The sequence below is a fragment of the Chrysemys picta genome, chromosome 4, assembly GCF_011386835.1.
Source record: "Chrysemys picta bellii isolate R12L10 chromosome 4, ASM1138683v2, whole genome shotgun sequence".
NCBI classification, from domain to species: Eukaryota; Metazoa; Chordata; order Testudines; family Emydidae; genus Chrysemys; species Chrysemys picta.
This window is the reverse complement of record NC_088794.1, coordinates 15347178-15368296: the sequence shown is the minus strand read 5'-3', so window position 1 is coordinate 15368296 and position 21119 is coordinate 15347178. Positions and strand designations below refer to the sequence as shown.

General features: G+C 40.5%; 1 protein-coding gene across 5 annotated transcripts in view; it reads left to right on the top strand.

Annotated features, from left to right (window-relative positions):
• The window catches only part of RAP1A (RAP1A, member of RAS oncogene family), a 72093-nt gene that overhangs the window by 19377 nt on the left and 31597 nt on the right, over window positions 1–21119 (top strand). For 2 of the 5 annotated variants that reach the window (XM_065591461.1, XM_065591463.1), the window contains one exon: window positions 18281–18341. The exons of the other annotated variants lie outside the window; for them this stretch is intronic. The gene's annotated coding sequence lies outside the window, so the exon portion shown is untranslated. The remainder of the gene's footprint in view (window positions 1–18280; window positions 18342–21119) is intronic. 5 annotated transcript variants of the gene reach the window in all.

The window sequence follows — 21119 nt, the reverse complement described above, 5'->3', positions numbered from 1 at the left end:
CATAGCGTTTTTATAGAGTGCTGTGGGTGGGGCCTCAAAAAGAAAAAGCTTGAGAATCCGTGGTCTACACTACAGCCTATCAGCAAAACGTATGTCACTCAGGGCTGTGAATGTTCCACCCCCTGAGCGACATAAGTTACACTGACACAAGCACTCGTATGCACAGCGCTATTTTAGCAGGAGAGCTTCTCCTGCTGACAAAGCTGCTGCTGCTTGCAGAGGTGGGTTTTTTATGTTGACAGGAGACCCGTTGGCATAGAGCATCTTCACCTGATGCGCTGCAGCTGTATCGGCACAGCTACGCCGCTGCAGCTCTGTACGTATAGACATCTTGGCTGAGAACTTGTGTAATTACTGGTTTTTGTGTACAAAACAGGTGGATAAGCAAATTAGCAAGATTTGTTATCTAAAAATATGTTTTGTTTTCTTTCCCCTGAGACTTGCATTTAAACATACAGCTCTTGTGAGGTAGCCTAAGTTTTTCTTGAAAGCTGTGGTAGCCTGAATGCAAAAAGAAGAAAAGCAATTTTAAAATGCATAATTATGTCACTGTTAGTTTCCAAAGTGTCTTCCCTGTGGCTTGGCAGGTTGCTTCTAGCGACAGCTTGAAAACACCAGGGGTGGGGGAAGAGGATAAAGACAAAGTACACAGTAGGGGGAAGATGAGAGATTTAAGCAGGAGACACTGAAGGAGTGAGATGGCAACGGGTTTAGACAAGGTGAGCTTTTTAACAATGTTAGAATACTGCCCTGAACAAACTTCTTTAACTTTCATTTTTTTTGATCTCATTAAAACTCCTTGATGGCGTTAAACAATCATTAAGTACAGTTGATGGGATACTATTTCATATTAACCATACATGCATTTCTTTAAAGTGATCCTCTCTTAATTGCTACAAAAAACACTGGTTTAACCTTGGGAGATACTCATATTTAAGATGTAGTGTGAATCTAAAATGCTCCTTCAAGGAATGATTGAAGAATGAAAACCCAGCTTTTAAAACATCGTTTTGTACTATAATTTGAATTAAAAAAGAAAATCCTTTAAACTTAAGAACTCGTACCCACCTCTGCTCTCACTGGAAAAAATGTATCGATACATTATATGGGAGTAAAAAAATAACCGCGTAAAGTCGTGTTTGGAGAAAATTATCCTCTTAAGATGGATGCCATTTTTGGAAGAGAGAAAGTCAGTGGGTTTATCTGTGACTGTTGTTGTTTTAGAAACAACATCGTTGTTTTTAAAACCAGTTAAGGTTGCTGAGTGATCATCTACCACCTTATCATGTCATGTACAAAACCGAAGTACATAAACAAGGAAGTGAATAGTTAAAAACATCATCAATCTTTCCCTGTCTATATAACGAATGACTTGATAAGAATAACACACATTTTAACAAAGCAACCTCAGCTCTGCTCCATGTTGAATCTTTTACCAAATAGCTCAAAATAGTTACACAACAACCTGATGAAGAAACATGAAAATTATATAAGATTTGAAATGAATGACCTACAGTATGAGGCAGCAGACAACAGATGGAAGGTGACCACTCAAAAAATCAATTTGTCTAATGTTCGTATCCTGTAACATTTACTTGTTTTGATGGTGGTGGAGGGAGTAAGGAAAGATTTGAGTCGTCTTCCTCATAGAAGAGGAAAAGCTGTCAAGAACTTTTCCATATTGTAAAAAATCCAGTGCTGAAAACTTTTAGTAGCTCTAGGTCAAAAGTAGAGAAATGCCCAAATGCAGCTGTGTTATGCCTTCTCAGGAGGACCTTTTATCTTGTGTGGTTTGCTACATTTGAACGGTGTAATTCACTGTGACGCTGTGTTTCCACAGTAGAGATACACAGCACTTCCTGTGGAAGCAGCTCTACTGAGTCTCTTCTGTAGACATAATTGATAAAAGTCCAGCTTCCCCCAAAACACATACAACATAGGTAGGCTCCTGTCCTCTTGTTCCCAGAGTAACACTCGTGAATATTAAATCTGCAGTGGTACTGCAGTCCATTTAGAAGGGAACCTGCCAGTTACAGCCAGTGACGTAGCGTTTTGGTCTAATTTGAGGATGCAGTATGTATTGGTCTCTGAGCTTTGCCTTTGGCTTTCCCTCCACTGTCTTTGTCTAGTTGGCACATGTCCCTAGCAACTTTCTGTAAATGCAGACCAACCGGACAAAAAATAAATCTAGCCACTTGGGCACTTCAAGCTGTAGATGCACAGAGTTTTTGTTCCCCGACTAAAGTGCTGGTAGGAAGCATTTTAAAATGCACAGCAAGGAGACAGGCAGTCAGTTTCTTAGAAATGCATATTTTGATGCTTACAGACTAAAAGTTTTATTTAAAAAAAAAAAAAAAAGTTGAGGCAGATATCTTTTTTTTCCAAAGACTAAATTAATTGCTTCTTTTAAATGTTTCTCTCAGATTTATCTTGAATGAACCTCAGTACAGAACTACGGTCTCAGATCAGCAAAACTTTTAACCAGGTGTTTAACTTTAATCATGTGAGTAGTCACACTGAAACTGACTGGGACTGCTCATGTGCTTTGCAGAATTGGGCCCTAAGTTATAAAAGTCTCAGGTGGGAGTAATTCTCACAACTCACATAATGTGAGATCCTTCAAGGTTTATTGTAGGAACTAGGATTCTTTGCGGAAGTAGTTCAGAGAGAACACGGCCTTTTGTCTGAATTTTGCATGGAAGAGGGGTTGAAGGTGAACATTGTGCTATCTCCAGCTGAATGAAGTGGAGACTGTACAGAAGCCGTAGCACTAGCACGTAGCCTGAGATGTCCATAACATACCGAGCATTACCATTTTTTAAAATTGTAAAACTACCTTTCTAATGACGTACATGAAGACCAAAAGCAATCTTCAAATAGCGGATAGTTTTCTTGGCTAGTCATTAGCTGTGCCAAGTGTGTAAATGTGTCCACGGAACTTAGTGGTATCTGATACTCAGAAACAGAGAGTAATTGACCTATTTAAGAGTTATTTAAACTGATTTGTTGTGGTTACCATACATTTTGAGCAAGTAGTGTAACTAGAATGTTGCCATAACCAAATCAATCTTTGCTGAAAGTTCCCTTTTTAAATCAAATAATACATTTTCCACTTGCACTTCACATTGAATTAAACAGTTATGAATATGTTAAAGGAAATAATTTAACTACATTATCAAATTGCTTCTTGGCACTGAAGTAGTCTCATGTCTAATTCTGTTACTAAGTCTTATTTTTAAGGCATTATTACTCACCTATGAAGAGTCACTTCTAGTTGAAAATTTTGGCATAGTGTCTGCACTCCCCAGGAACAAATTTCTGTCAGAATGTCCAAAAACCACTTGCCTGATTTTTAACTTACAGATGTACAAAAATGCTAATTTGCTCTCTTTGGAGTTCCTGGAACTAAATGGTTTTCTTGTTCTTAAAAGAAAGAATGTAGGCCATTACCTGGATTGAATTTAAAAGGGAAAAAACACCCTATTAACTGAAAAGGTTATATCTGCAGTACAGAGTAAGTAGTCTGCTCTATTGCATAGTAACTGGTTTAACAACTCTTAATACAGTATGTATATGATAGTTAATTGTATAGTTTCTGCATTATACTTTATTCCATATTGGCTATGACACTGTTGAAAATAACTAAGGTAATAGAGATACTTCTAACTGTGTTCCTTTTGAGTATTTGCGCAATTGATTCTTACCACTGCTGTAACTATACAAGATAATTTTATTAAGTGTCAACTGCTACAGAGATGGAGACTGTTACAATAATGCAGATAGACTGTGAGATGAACAGACATCAGTCAAATCATGTTTTAATTTCAATTTGAGAATAGCACTAAAAGTCCACTTTGTTCATTTATTTAAAGTGATTTTTTGTGGTGTTCTTTGCTTCACAAAAATAAATTCATTAACTTCTCAAAGGGTGGAGAATGTAATATGCACATTTAAGTGATGAGAAATTGACTGTAATGATTAAGTGACTTACCAGAGGTGTCACTGAGATCTCTGCCATGGACTCAGCAAAAAAATTTTTTTTTCCATATGAACCATATCTCTGTAATGTAACTGACGGACACCTTCCCTTCTGTTTATGGTTACACAGACCACTTTCCTTCTCATTCTCGATTGTATAATGTTCTATGGAAACTGCACAATTGCTGACATGAAGAATTCATATTAGGAAAGTATTTAATAGAATTTTAGCTTCTCTTAATACAGTTTACCAGCTGAAAATGAGAAGCCAGCTCATATGTCCTGCTATCTCTCAGTGGACCAGTAATAGTCCTTAGATTTCAATTTGGGAACCTCAGGTCTTTGGCAAAGCTGAGTGTAGAACTCAGGTCTCCTGTTTCCAGTCCTGTGCTGTAAACACAGACCATCTTTCCTCCTGTACGTTTCAGTATGCAGCTCTTTAAGAAGAGTGGGCTTGAAGTTTTAGTACAGTGCTGATCAAGACAAAACTTCCCATTCCAAAAATGGTGGATTTTAGATTGGGCGTGAGTATTTGTGAGAGTCGAGATTAATTTTTGGAGGAAATCATAAGAAATTTGTCATGACTTAGTTTATAGTAACTTTGAACTTGGCATGTGATATGTTCGTATGTTCAAAATTAAACAGGCTTGTTTATAGTAATAGTTGCAATGAATCACTCTTTAGCTCCAAGGTAAAAATAACCAGAACATGTGGCTGTAATGTTCCAAGAGTCTGCCCATCTCTCGGAGGGAAATAGAGAAAGTGACATTTGTTTCTGTAGTATAGATAGCTTGAAGGAACTGATGGCAGTTTAATCTACAGGCATTCATTTAAATGTCTCTTTATCCCCAAACTCTAAAACACTGGCAACTTATTTCCATTTGAAAATTTAAATATTTTGGTTTCAGCACAGACGTATGCTACCAATAATAAGAGGGTGTTACAAGTGATGTGAAAGCCAGAGTACAAAACGGAGGTAGTATCTATTTTTTTCCTGCCAATTTGGTAAATGTTGATGCTTGCTCTCCTTCCACTTCCTTTCCTCCCTTCAGCTGATCTGTATCTCCACGGTGCCACAATATGAGCCTTTCAAGTGAACAGCAGAGGACTGAAATACTGAATAATAATCTTGGTTTGCAGTGCAAATACGTGTAGAAGCAAAACATTTGGTGGCTATGTTGTTGTTCTCTGTAGGAGTTGATGTTTTTGCTGGGTTTTTTTGGTGTCTGCCTTTCCCTTTTTCCCTCCCCCACACTTTTTAAATGTAGGGTTGTAGGTCTAATTTTTGTAAAGGTTGCAGTTCTTCAGGAAAAAAGCAATCCGCAATGTTTAATTATAGCATCCCTGTCTGCAAGCCTATAGTTGAGTCTGTGTCAGCACTTCGATTGTAGCTCCCTATTTTCAAGTATATGTAACTCAGCTATGAGCAAAATCTTGTAGCAAAAGAACTGTATACATAGTCTTGGCCTGAGTGCAGATTCTTTTTATGCCATGTTTGGCAAATGTTGAGTTCAAAGTGTAATGATTTGCCAGTGTGATTTGAATGCTACTTCCATTGAAAGTAGTCTATATTTTTATTTTGATGGTGCTCATGCTTTTGGTATTTTGAAGGAGTCTGGTAGTCAGCACTTCCCAAAAGGAATAATTTGAAGACAGTTAAATCTGCATCTACACTAGCATTTTTTCCTATGTTTTCTCATGCAAGGTAGCAGTAATGGGAGCCCTCATGTAAACAGAGCTCCATGTGGCCACAATTATTTGTAATGTAGTCTTATTATGTGTAGGACTGTATAAGAGAATATTTAAAATGGCAGCTGCCAACTGAAGCCTGAGATCCTAGTACTCTCATTGCTGTTACTAACTGGTGGTAGCACTTGTTGGAAATGTAAAGAAAATGTCTCAGGCCCCTATCTGCAAGGAGGATGCTGGTGCCCCATAGCAAGGGTAGGGACCAGGGGTTGATAAGGTCTGAAGAGACACTGTCAACTTGAAAGTTGGTGTTTCTCTCTTGCTGTGTAGAAGACTCATGCAAACAAGGGAAACAGAGTGGGGCCCCAATCTTATAGCTGAGCACGTGGGCAGACTGCTTTGCCCTCATGGAGCCCCATTGACTTTGTTGCATCTCTGAGGATCCCACTAATCTGCCCGGGCACTGTTGTTTGTAGGATCGGGGCCCTGCACAGATGAAAGGAACACCAAGTGTACTCAAAATGCTGTCAAATGGACAAAGAAAACAAGCTGAACAAAACGAGGAAAATGTTGTCTTTTGGACACCTTAGGTATTACCCATAACAAGTAAAACAAAAACAAACATTTACAAGAATTTTTTTAATGAACCCCTTGAACTTAACCAGAGCCAGTACAATTAAGTGAGCTGTTGTCTACCTATCATTTAAAATTGAGAGGACCTGGTTGCGTGTTATTATTTAATACCCTTCAAAGCATTTAAAAGGCTAATATTTAACCGTGATAGAATTCTGCAAGTGTACAAAGAGCTTTACAAAAACCCAAGGTAATTTCCTCAGGTCAGGAGCCTTGTCTTCCTAATTTGGATGAATTTTTGTACAAAAGATGAAGGCCTGGAATACGTAGTCTGTGAGGGGCCAGATTATTAAGAGTGGTTTTAAACGAGAGGGATGGGTCCTGGCGCAGAGGAAGTGGGCATGAAGAAAGGATAAATGTACAGTAGGGAAAAATCCTGCCGTGGTGTGGCATAGCTTGGTTGACTTACTACATTTGAGGGATGGAAAGACTCATTATTCTGTAAATGGGGCACAAAGGTTGAAGATGTGTTGGGAACAGGACAGTGAATTGCTAGGAGCACGTGCCGCTCTCTCTCTCTCTCTGAAGGACGGAGTCAGTAGGAGCTAAACTTTACCTTTTCTTGTTTCCAGTTCTTTGAGGAAAATATTAGTTTTCTGCCTATGTAGTTTTTGTTGGGATGAGAGAAGAAACATAATTAGTTGGCTGCACCGTGGTATTACACATGCAAAGCAGGGCTTTCTTTAGCTTTGGCAGAAATTGAAAGCCCTGTAACTAGAGGGACCTGCACCCTTGTCATCCTTTAGGCAAGGACTGTTACCCCTGTCATCAGCCTATGGCTTTGGATGGAGCAATCTCAAAGGGTTACAGCTGCTAGATAAAGATGCAAACAGGGTGGGGGAACCTTGCTGCATCAATCAAGGCGGAAGGGAGCACAGCTTTCCCAAACCAGGGAGAGCAGGTTGGGAAAGCTCCCTTCCGCTTTTAGAAGAGGAGCGGGAGCTGTGCTGTTTGCAATAGTGTTTTGGCAGCCTGAGCAGCCTTCAAAGGGAAGGTCCTGGCAACATGAATGGATGGTTATGTAAAGAGATGCAGTCTCATCTGGGAAAATAGCCATAACTGGGTCTATGTCTTTCCATACCCAAATGACAAGCTCATTCAGGGTACATCCACTCAGGAATCTTTTGAGGTCAGGATTCAATTCCTATCCTCCTCCACCTTCTGATAGGGAAGTGGCACGTTATTGTTAGTCCCTGACTTTCTATTATTTGTATGAGGAGTACCTAGTACCCCTTATTTTGGATGCTTAGTGAGAGACAGTTCCTACTTCAAAGAGTTTACAATCTAAATAGGCAGGAGGAGCTGAGGCGCAGAGAGATGAAGCGACTTGCCCAGTATCAGAGAGGCTGTGGAGCAGCTGGCAATTGAACCCAATTTCTAGAACAATCTTAACAAGCAAGACGACCCTTCATCTTCAGTGGTTTATGGCTGGTTCAGTTATTAGCTAACATGTTGACAAATTCTTGTTTCTTTAACAGAAAGTCAAGTGTGACTTCACAAAAAAGGTCTATAACTATATTCCCAATTTTACTAAGGTCCATTGACTAAAATAGTACTTCCTAGTGAATACTGCTCATGGCTTTATTAATAAAAAACACTTAACTCTTATACAGTGCTTTTCATCTATAGAGCCTATAACACTGGGCAAAAGTGAGCAAGATCACTGTCCCTGTTTTACATTTGGACAAACTCAGGCAGAGAAGTAAAATAACTTGCCCAAGGTTACATGACAGGTCAGTAGCAGAGCTGCCCACTCACCTATACACGGAATACAATTGGTGTGTTAAGTTACTGTTCATTCATAGAAAAGCTGCATATTTCTCTTGTAGAGATGAGAATGTGTTGTTGTTTTTTTTAAAGTCTCTTGGAAGATTACATAAAACAATTTTGATAAGTTAGTTCGCAGATGGCATAGCATAAATTAGTTTTTCACTTGGCAAGTTTAATCTGCCATGTGGCTTTGCTACAGTTTCTGCACATTAAGATTAATCAGATAACTGAGCCATAAACTTAAAATATTTTGCCCCAATTCAACTATTCTCATGAGCTCCTTGTAGTAAGTAAACCTGATTTGCATCTCTCATAATGCATTGGTCACAATAAAATAATTGTGAATCAGGTTAGTAACACAAATGGTGGCCTAAGTATAACTTAGAGCAGTGTTTCCCAAACTTGGGACTCCGCTTGTGTAGGGAAAGCCCCTGGCGGGCCGAACTGGCTTGTTTACCTGCCCCGTCCGCAGGTCCGGCCGATCGCGGCTCCCACTGGCCGTGGTTCGCTGCTCCAGGCCAATGGGAGCTGCGGGAAGCAGCGCGGGCCGAGGGATGTACTGGCCGCCGCTTCCAGCAGCTCCCATTGGCCTGGAGCAGCGAACCGTGGCCACTGGGAGCCACGATCGGGCGGACCTGCGGACGCGGCAGGTAAACAAACCAGCCTGGCCTGCCAGATGCTTTCCCTAAACAAGCGGCGTCCCAAGTTTGGGAAACACTGACTTAGAGACTTCAACCATCAAATATTGTATTGGGTGCATTTACGTATTTTAAAAGCAAAACATGCAACCTAGTGACCTTTGATTCTGGGGAGAACAAAAACCATGGGAGACGAATAAATATTTAGCTTTGTCCATTCTGCATAATAAACACTCAGTATTTTAGAACAAAATGTTTCTATCTGCCTGAGTATTGTTTGAATAGTTCCAATTGACAGAAATGGTTCAGTATTCTGATCTGTTCAGATGTGGCCACGTATAAAACTATCCATTTGATGTGTACTTGAAGCTCAGTGGAAGCATTAGTCACCGTTCTCAGTATCGTTTCCTGCTCTGTTTTGGCTGTCTTATCTGGTTAATAGCACAGCATGTTTAAGACGCAAGGTTCGCTTCAGTAAGTAGGAGTTTAAATATGAGTAGCTTCCTCTACGTTCCTGCCCATTCACCCCCACTTTTTTTTAAGCCAAGTTACTTGTGTATGACTCATTTTTTTAGTGACTAAAATAAAAAGAACTTGCTCATCTGGAAGCTGTAACTCATTCTTCAGAGAGATTTTTTTTCCCTTAATGGGTCATTTTTCTAGGGTGAAACTCACTCTAGTACAGAGGGGCCTCCTTGTAGCACCTCAGCTCCAATTCAGACCTCCAGCTGAGGTCTAACTGGGGTTGGAATGGTGCAGAGGACTTTGGGGTGAGTTTGGACCTTGGGAGTTGTTTAGCTGTTTTTATGCACAGACTAGCAGACTTTGCTGAAATCTGCTCCGTTCATCCTTCATGGAAGGGCACAGGTAATGATTTGCTCTCGAAGGGCCCTCTTCAGAGTGAGAGTGTAGTTGGTATCTAGGGCTTCTTTGCTGAGCCTGACAAGAATAGTTGTGCCCACATTATCCACTAGAGAAAATGGACTGACCTCAGTAACTCATTACAAAGAGGAAATCCAAATATGTCCGGACACTTGCCAGTGTTTAAAGGGTTATAGGGTAGATTGCTACTGTACCTGAAATTACAGCTGTAGCTCTTCCTGGCTTATATAGGTTGGAGAGGAAATCTGAAACAGTTCACACCAGCTGAGCCTCCAAGTGGGTGGACGGGTGGGTGTGACATTTCAAGAGATTTGAATCGGACTTAACGGCTGTAAACTTTTAAACTAATAACTTGCAAAATCCTGACAAAAATGGAAAAATCATTCTGTTTTGGGTTACTCTGAATCTGGGTCACTGCACGCACAAAACACGCTCCTTTTTTGATCCCCACTTGTCTGCTTCATGCCATTTCTAGTCAGTTTCATGTGTCGGAGCTATTCAGAGCTGAGGAACAAGTGCATAAACTGGGAATGCTGAAGGAATGTTAAATGGTTGGGATTCAGGGAGTGATGTGCCAGGAAAAAAAAAAAAAAGCTTTATTTTGTTGCAAATTCTAACAACCTGAAAGGCCTAGGTATAATATGTGCAAACGGACATCACTGAAATATCATAAACTGCAGATCAGTAATACTTCTGAGATTTGATATTGAGAAGGTGTAAGCAGTAAGATACTGTGGCTAGCTTTCAGAGGTACTGAGCCTTCTTCGTTGGGAGTTGCCATGTACCCAGCATATCTAAAAATCATACTCGCTATTCGTAATATTGCATGCACTGAGAAATGCAGTGAACCAATGCAAGTAGAGGATTCTGCAGTTATTCAGAAACTCAGTCAGTATGATATACACTGAATCTATAGATCTATTAAAACTGGCTTTTCTCTGGAATAAGTCTTTATTGGAGGAGACGGTTTCTTCTTGACACATGAGTTCTGTCTCCAGGTGTATGGAAACAAGGGACACCTCAGAACTTTCTTTCTTGGGCGTGGACCCACTAAGTTTATCCCTGTGCGATTCCAGCAAGAGAAACACTTCCAGAGTTGTAAATATGACCTGCTCTGATTTTCAAGATCTAAGCATTCACTCAAAACCCATTCAGAATTTCTCTTAAGCTAACTTTCAGCACCATAGATTATTTACCATTATTGAACATAGCCATACTGTACGCTTCTATGACTTGCATTTGGACTGACAGCTGTTTCATTTAAAATGAAGACATGATTCTTTCTCAAAATATGTATTTCTTTCTCTCTTTATTGAAAGTTGTTATTCAATAGTGACTAGTGGGTCTTAGGATTTAAACTTCAAAGGTGTTTCCCCCTCAATCATTGTATTTGTGATCAAAGATGACTCTTGCAGCCATATTCTCCTGTGTAAAATCCAGAGGCTATTGACGTGGTCTTTTTCAAACTCATTCTCATAACACATTCTTGTTCATAACTCATGATTTTGAATGTTGACATTTTGGCTTGTATTTTTTTTTTTTAACCTGGGATATATGAGGGCAGCATATTAATAGCAAAAGTGTATACATTGGGGCCGGGGGGGAGTATAGACAAGGGTATAATCTTAGGACAGGACCAAGAGCCAGGGACTCCTGATTTCTTATCTCAGCTCTTCCACTAATAAGGCCTTGGCTACACTTGCAAGTTACAGCTCTGTAAAGCCTCCCCCAGCGCTGTAACTCACTCCCTGTCCACACTGGCAGGGCACTTACAGCGCTGTATCTCCCTGGGTACACCGCTGCAGGTACTCCACATCTCCGAGAGGAATAACAGCTGCAGCGGAGTGGCTACGACTCACTCACGGGTGTGAGTGTAAACGCTTGCAGGGCTGTACTAATCACCTTGTCAAGTGGCCAATCCTCTCCATTGTTGTGACTGGCTGCAGGAATGCGGAAGTGCCGGTTTCAAAGCTCGTACCACAGAGAAAAGCAAACAGTTTGCAGCTTGCTTTGAGTGAGTGAATGAATGAGCAGGGGGCCGGGAGTTCGGAACTTGCAAAATAGAGAGCTGACATGCTCCAAAAAGCACACTCTCTCCCCCCACACTCCCTATCACAATCCACCCCACCCCCCCCGTTTTGAAAAGCACGTTGCAGCCACATGAATGCTGAGATAGCTGCCCATAATGCACCGCTCCCAACACAGCGGCAAATGTTACAAGTGTGGCCACACCACTGCGCTGGCAAGTTGCTTCACCTCTGAACTTCTGCTTCGTCTGTATAATGAGTATAATAATACTTACCTATTGCACTGGGAAGGTTTTGAAGATATTAATTAATATTTGTAAATTATTTTGAGTTTTTGAGCTGGGAAGTGTTAGACATACAAATTCTCAAATGTTACCAAAGCCCTACTATTAGAATGTACTGCATTTAAATTGCTATTAGATTATTTTAACTTTTAAGCAGATACCTAAACAACTAAGTGCTTTAAGACTTTTGTGGAGTATGGTTTGGATAGTTAGAAGTGCCAGCTCTTTATCTTTTTGAATTTCCTCTGAAAAATTGTTACAACAATGTGAATTTCAATCTACAATAAAATAATTAAAGCTAACATAAATCAGGAAAAACATGGTCTGTAAATGCACCCCTGCAGAAACAACAACAAATAGCTGTTGTTGGTAGACACACATGATACAAACTGAGCCCTCTGCACTGCAGGCCGGAGATTATGAAAAGCATCCCATCTGTTACGTTGAATTGTTTACATTTTCCCAAAGTGCAAATTTGGTATTTGTAAAAACAAATTCGGTAGTAGATGAGAAGGGCATGGACACAATGAGGAATATTTTCAAAGATAGAATAGAGGAGTTAGGTACCCAACTCCTATTGATTTTTTTCAGTAGGAGGTGGACCATTCAACTGTCCTTTGGGCCTTGGAGGATATTCCTTATAGTGTAAAAAGATACCGTACTTAAAATGAATACTTAAAATCATGGGACAGCAATAGAGGTGAATGTCTCTATTGGGTAGAAATTGATGGTATTGAAGAGTGAAAGGCATTGCAGAAGGGCAAGGAAAAGAACAGGGCTTTGGAAGTGTATCTGGATTTGAGAATAAACCTAGCTACTGAAAGGTTGGTGCAAATAACTCTGGACAAAAGCAACAACATACCATACATCTTTGGCCAGTAAAGCTCAGTACAAGAGGAACAGCAGGCAGGCTATTTAAACATTGATTTTACAATGATTCATTGGGAGAGAGAATGTTACTGTCCTCCACAGACTGGCAAAAAATGTTTCAAGCAGGTATCTGGACTATAGATTTATTTCTATCATTTTCTGGTAGTTGAAAAACAGTAGGTCTCAGTGTCCATTGAAAGAGAATTATTTCTGTGGGATTTCTGTATAAAACTAAACATTACGCATATATTAATTAACTTGTGCTAGTAACGGAAACTTCTAAAGAAACAGGCAGCGGGATTAGCACATAAAAAGCTGCCCTGAGGGAGTTTGTGGTCATGGAGCTTCTCCTCTGGTTAACATGACATGATGAAGACTGGATCGGAATGCAATTCTGAGCTGCTGATGCCTTTTTGATGTGCATACCAAGGGCGTTTTACAAGATGCTTGGTAACTAGAGAGGAAACATAGGGTCATTTTAGGCTTATATCTGAATTGTAGGTATATGTTACCCAAAGCAAGGTGATAAGTGCTTGAGGATTCTCTTATTCTCTCAAAAGCGCTAGACTTGTAGATCATAATTAGGCTGATTATCATCAATACGGAGGCTCCCTCAGTTGGCTGGATGGTTGGATGACAGAGTGAGAGAAATACTACCTCAGAAATGATATGGCCCGGTCCTGTAAAGTTCAGGGGCAGACTTTGCCTTAATAAGACTGGGCGTTATTGTACTAAATACAAATGGCTTGTATGCCTGGAAGTCCATGACCTTGATTTTTCTTCTCTCCTCCCTGCGCCAAGAGTGGCTCCAAGTTGGGAGCAAGAATGGTCCAATGGATACAGCACGGCCTAGGCCATAGGGGAGACAGGTTTATTTCCCTGCTCCAGCACGGACCCTCCTGCGTGACTTTAGTTAAGACATTTAGCTTATTTACCGATTTCCCTATCTGTAAAATGAGGATGATAATGCTTCTCTATCTCAGAGTAGTGTTGTGAGGATCAATACATGGAAAAAGATTGTGAAGCACTTTTAGATCTACTGATGAAAAGTGTTAATTAAGAAATAGGCATCATCATTATTAATAATAATTTTGTACCTTATTCTTATACTATCATTTAATTGCAAGTGCAGTTTTGTAAGTGCATTTGCTAACATTTAGCCATCTAAATACCCAATTTTAAGCGACACATAGACACAGAACAACCAGTTTTTGAATGTGCTGATGACCACCATGGCTTGAGATATAGAGAAGTATTTCTTCCTTTCTATCCAGGCACAAGTACAATGTCCCATCAACACTACAGTACTAACCACACTGTGGGGTAGAAGGGATATAACAGTTTTTATTTATAGTGTGGAAGTGGCATCACAACCATTCTAGGAAATCCATCCCTAAATTTCTATAACTGGGCTGTCACATCTACGTTGCAAACGAAAAGCCATGTTAGAATGAGTGCTTGAGGAGTTCTAGACAAGGTTGATTTGTAGAATGGGACTTTCAAATACATGCTGACCTAAATTTACTCCCATCGAAGTCAATGGGAGCAGAGTGAGGCCAGTGCTGAGTGTTGTTGACAGTCCCATCCATGCAGGGCCTAAATCGAAATACCCTTACCTCTGATCTCTTGGGCATTGGAGTGGGTGCGTGCACTTGGGGAGGAACATAGTCCTGTTTCAACATAAACATTACAATTCCACAGCATTAAAAAGAAAATGCCTCCGAGGCTTTTCAGTGTTTCTGACCCTGTTAGGGGCTCTGTATGCTCACTAAATACTTACTGCGCCATTTCCCAAACTCCCGCTGACAGTGATGGTAGTGGCCTATGCACAGTGAGGGAGGAACAGACACCTCAAAATTGGGTGATTATTTTGCAGTTTGTTCTGGTGAAATTAGGCTAAGACAAAGCAATTTCGGTTCACCTTCTGACTCGGGGCACACATCACACTGTAACCCAGATGTGGCTCTCTTCTTTAACTCCCAGTCTAATTGTACTCAGGACAGCCAAGGGCGAGGGGTGCTGTGTGGGCCGTGCAGTCGCCTCCAGGAAGGGAGTTTCTGGTGGTATTCAGCTTCAGCAGTTGCCTTGCTTGGCTCCAAAGAAAATCCTTTTCACTCATGTACCAGAAGCCTGATGACAGTGATGTAGCTTGTGGGTGGGGAGGTGGTTGCCAAGTATGAGGAAGTGGGATCTGAAGAGAATCTGAGCATGATGGAAGCTTGCCTGTTCAATACTTTTGTTTCTAAAAGGGCTGCTTATAAAGAGGTGCTGGGAGGTTAAAATTTAAAATTTTGTTACTAATAGCACTGTATTAAAACTAGATATTAGGTCTGTTTTTCACTCTCTATGCTACTTGATTACACTTTGCACTTTGCTCCAAGAAACTATTCAGTTTCACTTTCTGGTGCATTATCCTAATGCTGCAGTAACTGATGGCAAGTGCTGTAGGAAAACAGTTTAAAACAAAAATGTTTTTTGTTACTTTTTCTTACAACTGGAGGTGAATGGTCCTATTCTGTCTTACACCAACTGAGGTTCTGGACCAACATTTTTATTAATAGACCCAAAGTCATGTTGTGGGGCTAAACCAGTGGTTCTCAAACTGTGGTTCATGGAATCACTTGTGGGTGGTCCATGGAGCTGCAGCTGTTCCTGTGGTGAAGCATCTTTCAGTCTTCAAGCAGTTTCCTGCTAAATATAGCACAAGTCAGGATTCTGCAAATCAGTCTGGACCGGTTTACACTAAGAATTAATTTGGCCCTTTGCATTTCCAAGAGCTTTTGGGATCCAATAAACTCAAAAAACCTAAGCATCTCTCTGCACAGCTGTTTTGTTTATTTCAATGTTTCTTTGGTGAAGAGACAAGTGCGATTCAGTTTAGACTCGGTATTAAGTCTAAAGTCCTAGTCACAAAGAGGAAATAAACAGCACAGCTCTAAAATACTGGAAATATAATGAAGCATTGTTTTTTTTCTAATGTTGTCTCCTTGATATTTACTGAATACTGTTTCAGATAGGCAACTTCCCTGTGGTGCTTGGTTGACTTGAATTGGGACAGTTGGATGGGAGGTAACCTATGAATTGATATGGAGGCATGCACCATAATAAGAAAAACTTTGAGAACCACTGTCTCTAAGTACCCACCAGTCTTTTTTTCTTTTTTAAGTGCCTTTTGGCTTGTAAGTCTTGTTTGTGAGGAGTCACAGGGCAAACTACAGTATAAATAGAGCTATATACAAGTTGTGGTGTCCTGTAATGTAGACTGTGTTAATTTCACACCTGCAAGATTGTAGTATACAGAGTTGCTGTGGACTCAGGCAATAATGGAGTACAGTGTTGCCAACTCCATTGTTCAAAAATTGAGTTAAGCCCCAGAATATCATGAGATTTCAATATATATTGGGCTTTTTATTTGTATTTTGGTTTTAGAGCCTTTGGCTGCACTTGGATACAGAAAGGGGGGTAAAAAAGAAGAGACTTCTGGAGCCCTCAGATTACATGAGAAGAGGCAATAAGAAAAAAAAAAATGATATCCGGAGTGTCACAAACACTGGCACCATAGTGTTCATTGTTTGTGTGTGCTTGTGGAAAGGAGAAAACCAGGTAATTCTTGGAAGTTACAATATTTGCTCTGAAGCACGAGCGTCATGTAGTTCTCAATGTGCCCTGCTAGCTTCTAAAGCGAAGGTCCAGTTTTGCCCTCCCCAGTTCTGTGGGTTAGAAATCTTCTGAAGGCCTATCGCAGCTCCATTGGGATTGGAGAGCAATGCTGTATCTGTAAATCCAGCTGTTGGATAGCATGGTATCTTGGCATTCCTTCAATTCAGTGTTTGTTTATTGCCTTTGTTGGTTGGCCAGTGTTTTTCATTGGTTTTTGCTTGAAAGACTGACTAATATCTGGTTATGGAGCAGCGGAATATTTCATGGCCTTTGCCTGACACTGTGGAGTTGATTTTAAGTTTAAAAAAACAAACAAAAACCTTTTGAGTTTTTTAGGGAGTAAATATTGGAACAAAACATAAAGCAATTGATAGAAACACTTTGTAAAAACCTTCCTTATGTTGTAGCAACGGTTTAGTATAACACAATACTTTCTATACAGTGTCCGCTTATTTAGCAATTTGCATAATGTGATGTAAGAATGAACAGTGGGAGGAGGTAGGCTGGTGAGAACAGCATCAAATTATTTAGGCTTGCTATAAAAGTATGTTGTTCCATTGCAATTTGGGGAAGTGTGTTGCTCTCTGAGCTTCTGGAAACCTCTGTCTAGGAGCATTGTACTTTTAATTTCTCTTGAGAGGAGCTTAATGACCACGATAATGAGTCAGTTCCTTAATTATATGTATTACAGTAATTGTATAAAGTGTTTTATGACTGAGCTTGCAAGTCATACCATAAAACTATTTTCTACTATTTGTCTTTTCCAAATCCAATATACGTTGTCTCCAATTTCAAAAGCATTTTCCATGGGTGATTTGAGAAGATCACAAATGCAGGGGACTGGTCAACTATATTCACTTTCAGGTTTTCTAATTGACCCTGGCCTCTGGGGGGATGTGCTGAACAGTAATGGTTTTGTTTAGAAAGGGACCAAGAGAAGGGTATGTGTTCAAGGCTCTTCCTTGGGTCTTTGTTCCCAGGTCTGCTGTGTTGAGGAGCTTTGCAGGACTAGTACGGTCTATCCTTGCAAAGGTTGAAGATAAACCCATGGTTATTTAATCTCTGCATTTGGCACTGAGACAACTGCTACTGAAATACTGTGCCCAGTTCTGGTGTCCACAGTTGAAGGACGTTAATAAATTGGAGAGGGTTCAGAGAAGAGCTACAAGAATGATTAAAGGATTAGAAAACATACCTCATAGTTACAGACTCATGGAGCTCAATCTATTTAGCTTAGAAAAGAGAAGGTTAAGGAGTGACTTGATTCGTGTATAAATACCTACCGGGGAAACAAATATTTGCTAATGGGCTTTTCAGCCTCACAAAAGGTACAACATCATCTAATGGCTGGAAGTTGAAGCTAGACAAATTGCAGATGAGACATAAGATGTAATTTTTGTTAACAATGAGGGTAATTAACCATGGAACAATTTGCCAAGTGTCCTGGTGGAGTCTTGACTGTTTTAAAATCAAGAGTAGATGTTTTTGTAAGAGATCTCTAGGAATTATTTGGGGGAAGTTCTGTGGGCACAGGTGGTCAGATTAGATGATCACAGTGGTCCCTTCTGGCCTTGGAATCTGTAAATCTATTATTTAACATGTGTTAAAACAGTCAAACTTGCATCATTCCTGAGGTGATGCCAATGCACCTTTGTGTGTTTGGGGTAGTTTGAGTCCAGTAGCCAAAAGTTGTTCTGAGTTCATTTGATGGAACAAAATAGTTTAATGGCTTGAAATTCAAACCAAAACCATGACTGCTCTGTAAACTGTATGGTACAGTATCCTTTTAAAAAGTGTTTTGAAATATTTTAAACTGCATTTTTTTTTTATCCTTTCAAATCTGCTGTAGGGAGCTTGGAAAAAACCTCCAGTAGGGCTGTTAACACTGATGAGAGATCTTGTATGCCAAGGTATGAGCTTTTCATGTTCTCAGCATATATTCAAATGAAATTGCCAATTATGAAAGTGTGGGGGTTGGAGAAACAAGAGGGGAAGGTTTAAGAATTACTAAATGTCTAATACAAGTGTGTTTAAAAAAAAAAAAAAAAAACCCTCTGTGTGTTTCCTGCAGTTACAGAAAGTCGGAGGTGTGTTTTTACTTCTATCTTCATTCACAACGTTGCGAGCCATGCACTTGTGAAGGCAGCTCTATATTCTTTAAGGGGCAATGTGGATACTTGCTATGCTTTTAAAAAAAAAAAGCCTTTGTCACTGTCTTGCTTAAATGGGGGCACGTCTTCAGTCATGCTGCACGTTTCACCAGGATATGCAAAATCATCAAACCACACTTCTGCCTAGGCCTCCACACACCAAGCAACACACACACACCTAATGTTACTTGTGGCTCCGTCAGCAGTTGCTGGAGGAAGGGGGAACCAACCAAACGTAAGCCGCCTTCTTCAAACATATAAAATTGTGCTCAAACAGTTATGTTTGAAAGAGCTTGTGTCACATTTCAGGTTAGTGTGAAATTCTTACACTCAACATCTGTTCAGTGGTGGGTTTGCTTATTTTTCCACCGGGCGCAGGTTAGGAATTTCCTGGAGAGTGGCTAGAGTTTTTTGAGGGAGTAGAAAAAGGGGTTGGACCAGCTGTCAGTTCCAGAAGGGCTTCCCAAAGACTATCTTTGTATTTATATAAAGTCAGAATTATTTAAATCCTCTTAATGGCTGCAAGGAAATGCTTTTGAAAATAGAGGCTGTCTGACACATGTCTTAATTTTTTTGATCTGCTTATATAGTGCTACAGTACATGTATGTACCTAAGTCTTGTGTAAAATCTGTCTTAATGTCTGTGCACAAGCACATTAGCTGGTTTTACATAGCACAGAAGTGTGTGAAAATGCGACTGAGCCCTTTAGTGCAGTATTTCCTGTCTGAAGGAACATGATGTGATGGACTGGATTTCCTGGCTCCCAGTTCATTGCTCTTCCTCTGTGGCTATGGGCTAGTTACTTCTTTGTGCCTCAGTTTTTACGCAGTATAAAATCAGTATTACTTTACTTCACAGGGTTGATACGAGGATTAATTAGTGGTTGTAGGTAGAGTGGTAAGTGTTGCATGCTGTCATTGCTCTGCGTCATCCCTTCATAGGATTGAGCCTTTAATAGTATGTCCCAGCCTTTGATCAGCCTTTTCCATTCAAACATGCATGTTTGTTTCTGTACTTGCAACAAATGCATTAAATCCTTATCTTGGTAAATGACACAGTTCTTAAACCTGGAATGCCACTTCGCTTGACTTGAGCAATACATAAAATTGTCCTCTTCTGATAGTACGCTGTCTTTCACAGCGCGCGAACTGTGTGAAGAGATTGTGTAATTAAACAGGCATTCTGGGCTACTTCTGACATCTGCTGTCTTGCTGAAAAATGGTGTCATTTGGGATCCCAATAAATACGACAAACAGTTTTCATTCTGCTTTTATGCTGAGTTAACAATTGGCCAAACATACAGGCCTGATGATAATTCAATAATAATTAATTCAATAGTTGGACCCTCACTGGGATCCTTTGAGAGCATGTTTGCAGTGATACACAGAAGCACTTTCTCAGAACAAAGAATTACTTATTTTGCCCCAAAGATACACAGTGCTTGGAGAAATAGATTTAAAATAGACAGAGGCCTATATACATATTCACTTACCTAGTCAGCCGGTGTCCCGTCCTTTTACTTCAATGGGATCATATCTCATCAACCTTTTTGCTAAAAAGGTTTTATTGTGTTTTTGTCATGAGCTCCTGCAGTGCTCTTTGGGTACATATATGCTGGAATAAAAGACCCGAGGCATGGCCATGGCTGGCCTGAGTCAGCTGACTCGAGCTCAGGCCGCAGAGCTAAAAATTGCTGAGTTGATATTTGGGCTCGGGCTGGAGCCTGAAACCAAACATCTACACAGCCGTATTACAGCCCCACAGCCTGAGCCCTGCAAGCCCAAGTGAGCTGATACGGGCCAGCTGCGGGTATTTAATATCTGCGGACACATACCCTGTGTCTTTTCTCCCACATGGCCCTTATGCATGCCTTTCCCAACTCCTTGTGCATGACGCCTAACGCTTTGCTTAGTTAGGCCCTCATTTGGCAAAGCACGTAAGCACATGCTAAAGTATTGGAATGAAAGCATATGTTCAAGTGCTTTGCTGAATAGGATGGACCTAAGCATATGCTCAAGTGCTCTGTTAAACTGGGGCTTTATGTCCACACTGCAGAAAAGCCTCCCACAGCATCAAGTCTCAGAGCCCAGGTCATCTGACTCAGGCTTGCGCTGTAGGACCAAGAATAGCCATGGAGATGTTCCTGCTTGGGCTGGAGCCCAGGCTATGACCCCCAGTGACGGGGTGGGTCTCAGAGCCTAGGCTTCAGTGGGAGTGGAAATGTTTTCACTGCTATTTATAGCTCCAGAGCATGAGCCCAGTGAGCCTAAATCAGTTGCCCAGGCTCTGAGACTTGATGCTGTGGTGTGATTTTTGTTTAATTTTTTGCACCCTATTAGATCCGCTTCTGTCAGGCTGTCTATAGTGCATCTAATTAACTTGTATTAAAATAACACTTGTTCCCCTTCTCCTAATTTGTCTTTAGACTGTGACTTCCACAGGGCATGGACCATCCCTTCTTGAGTGTCTGCAAAGTACCTCGCTCATTGTGGATGCTGGCATAAATAATCAGATGTCCCAGTTCCTTTTGCTTTTGA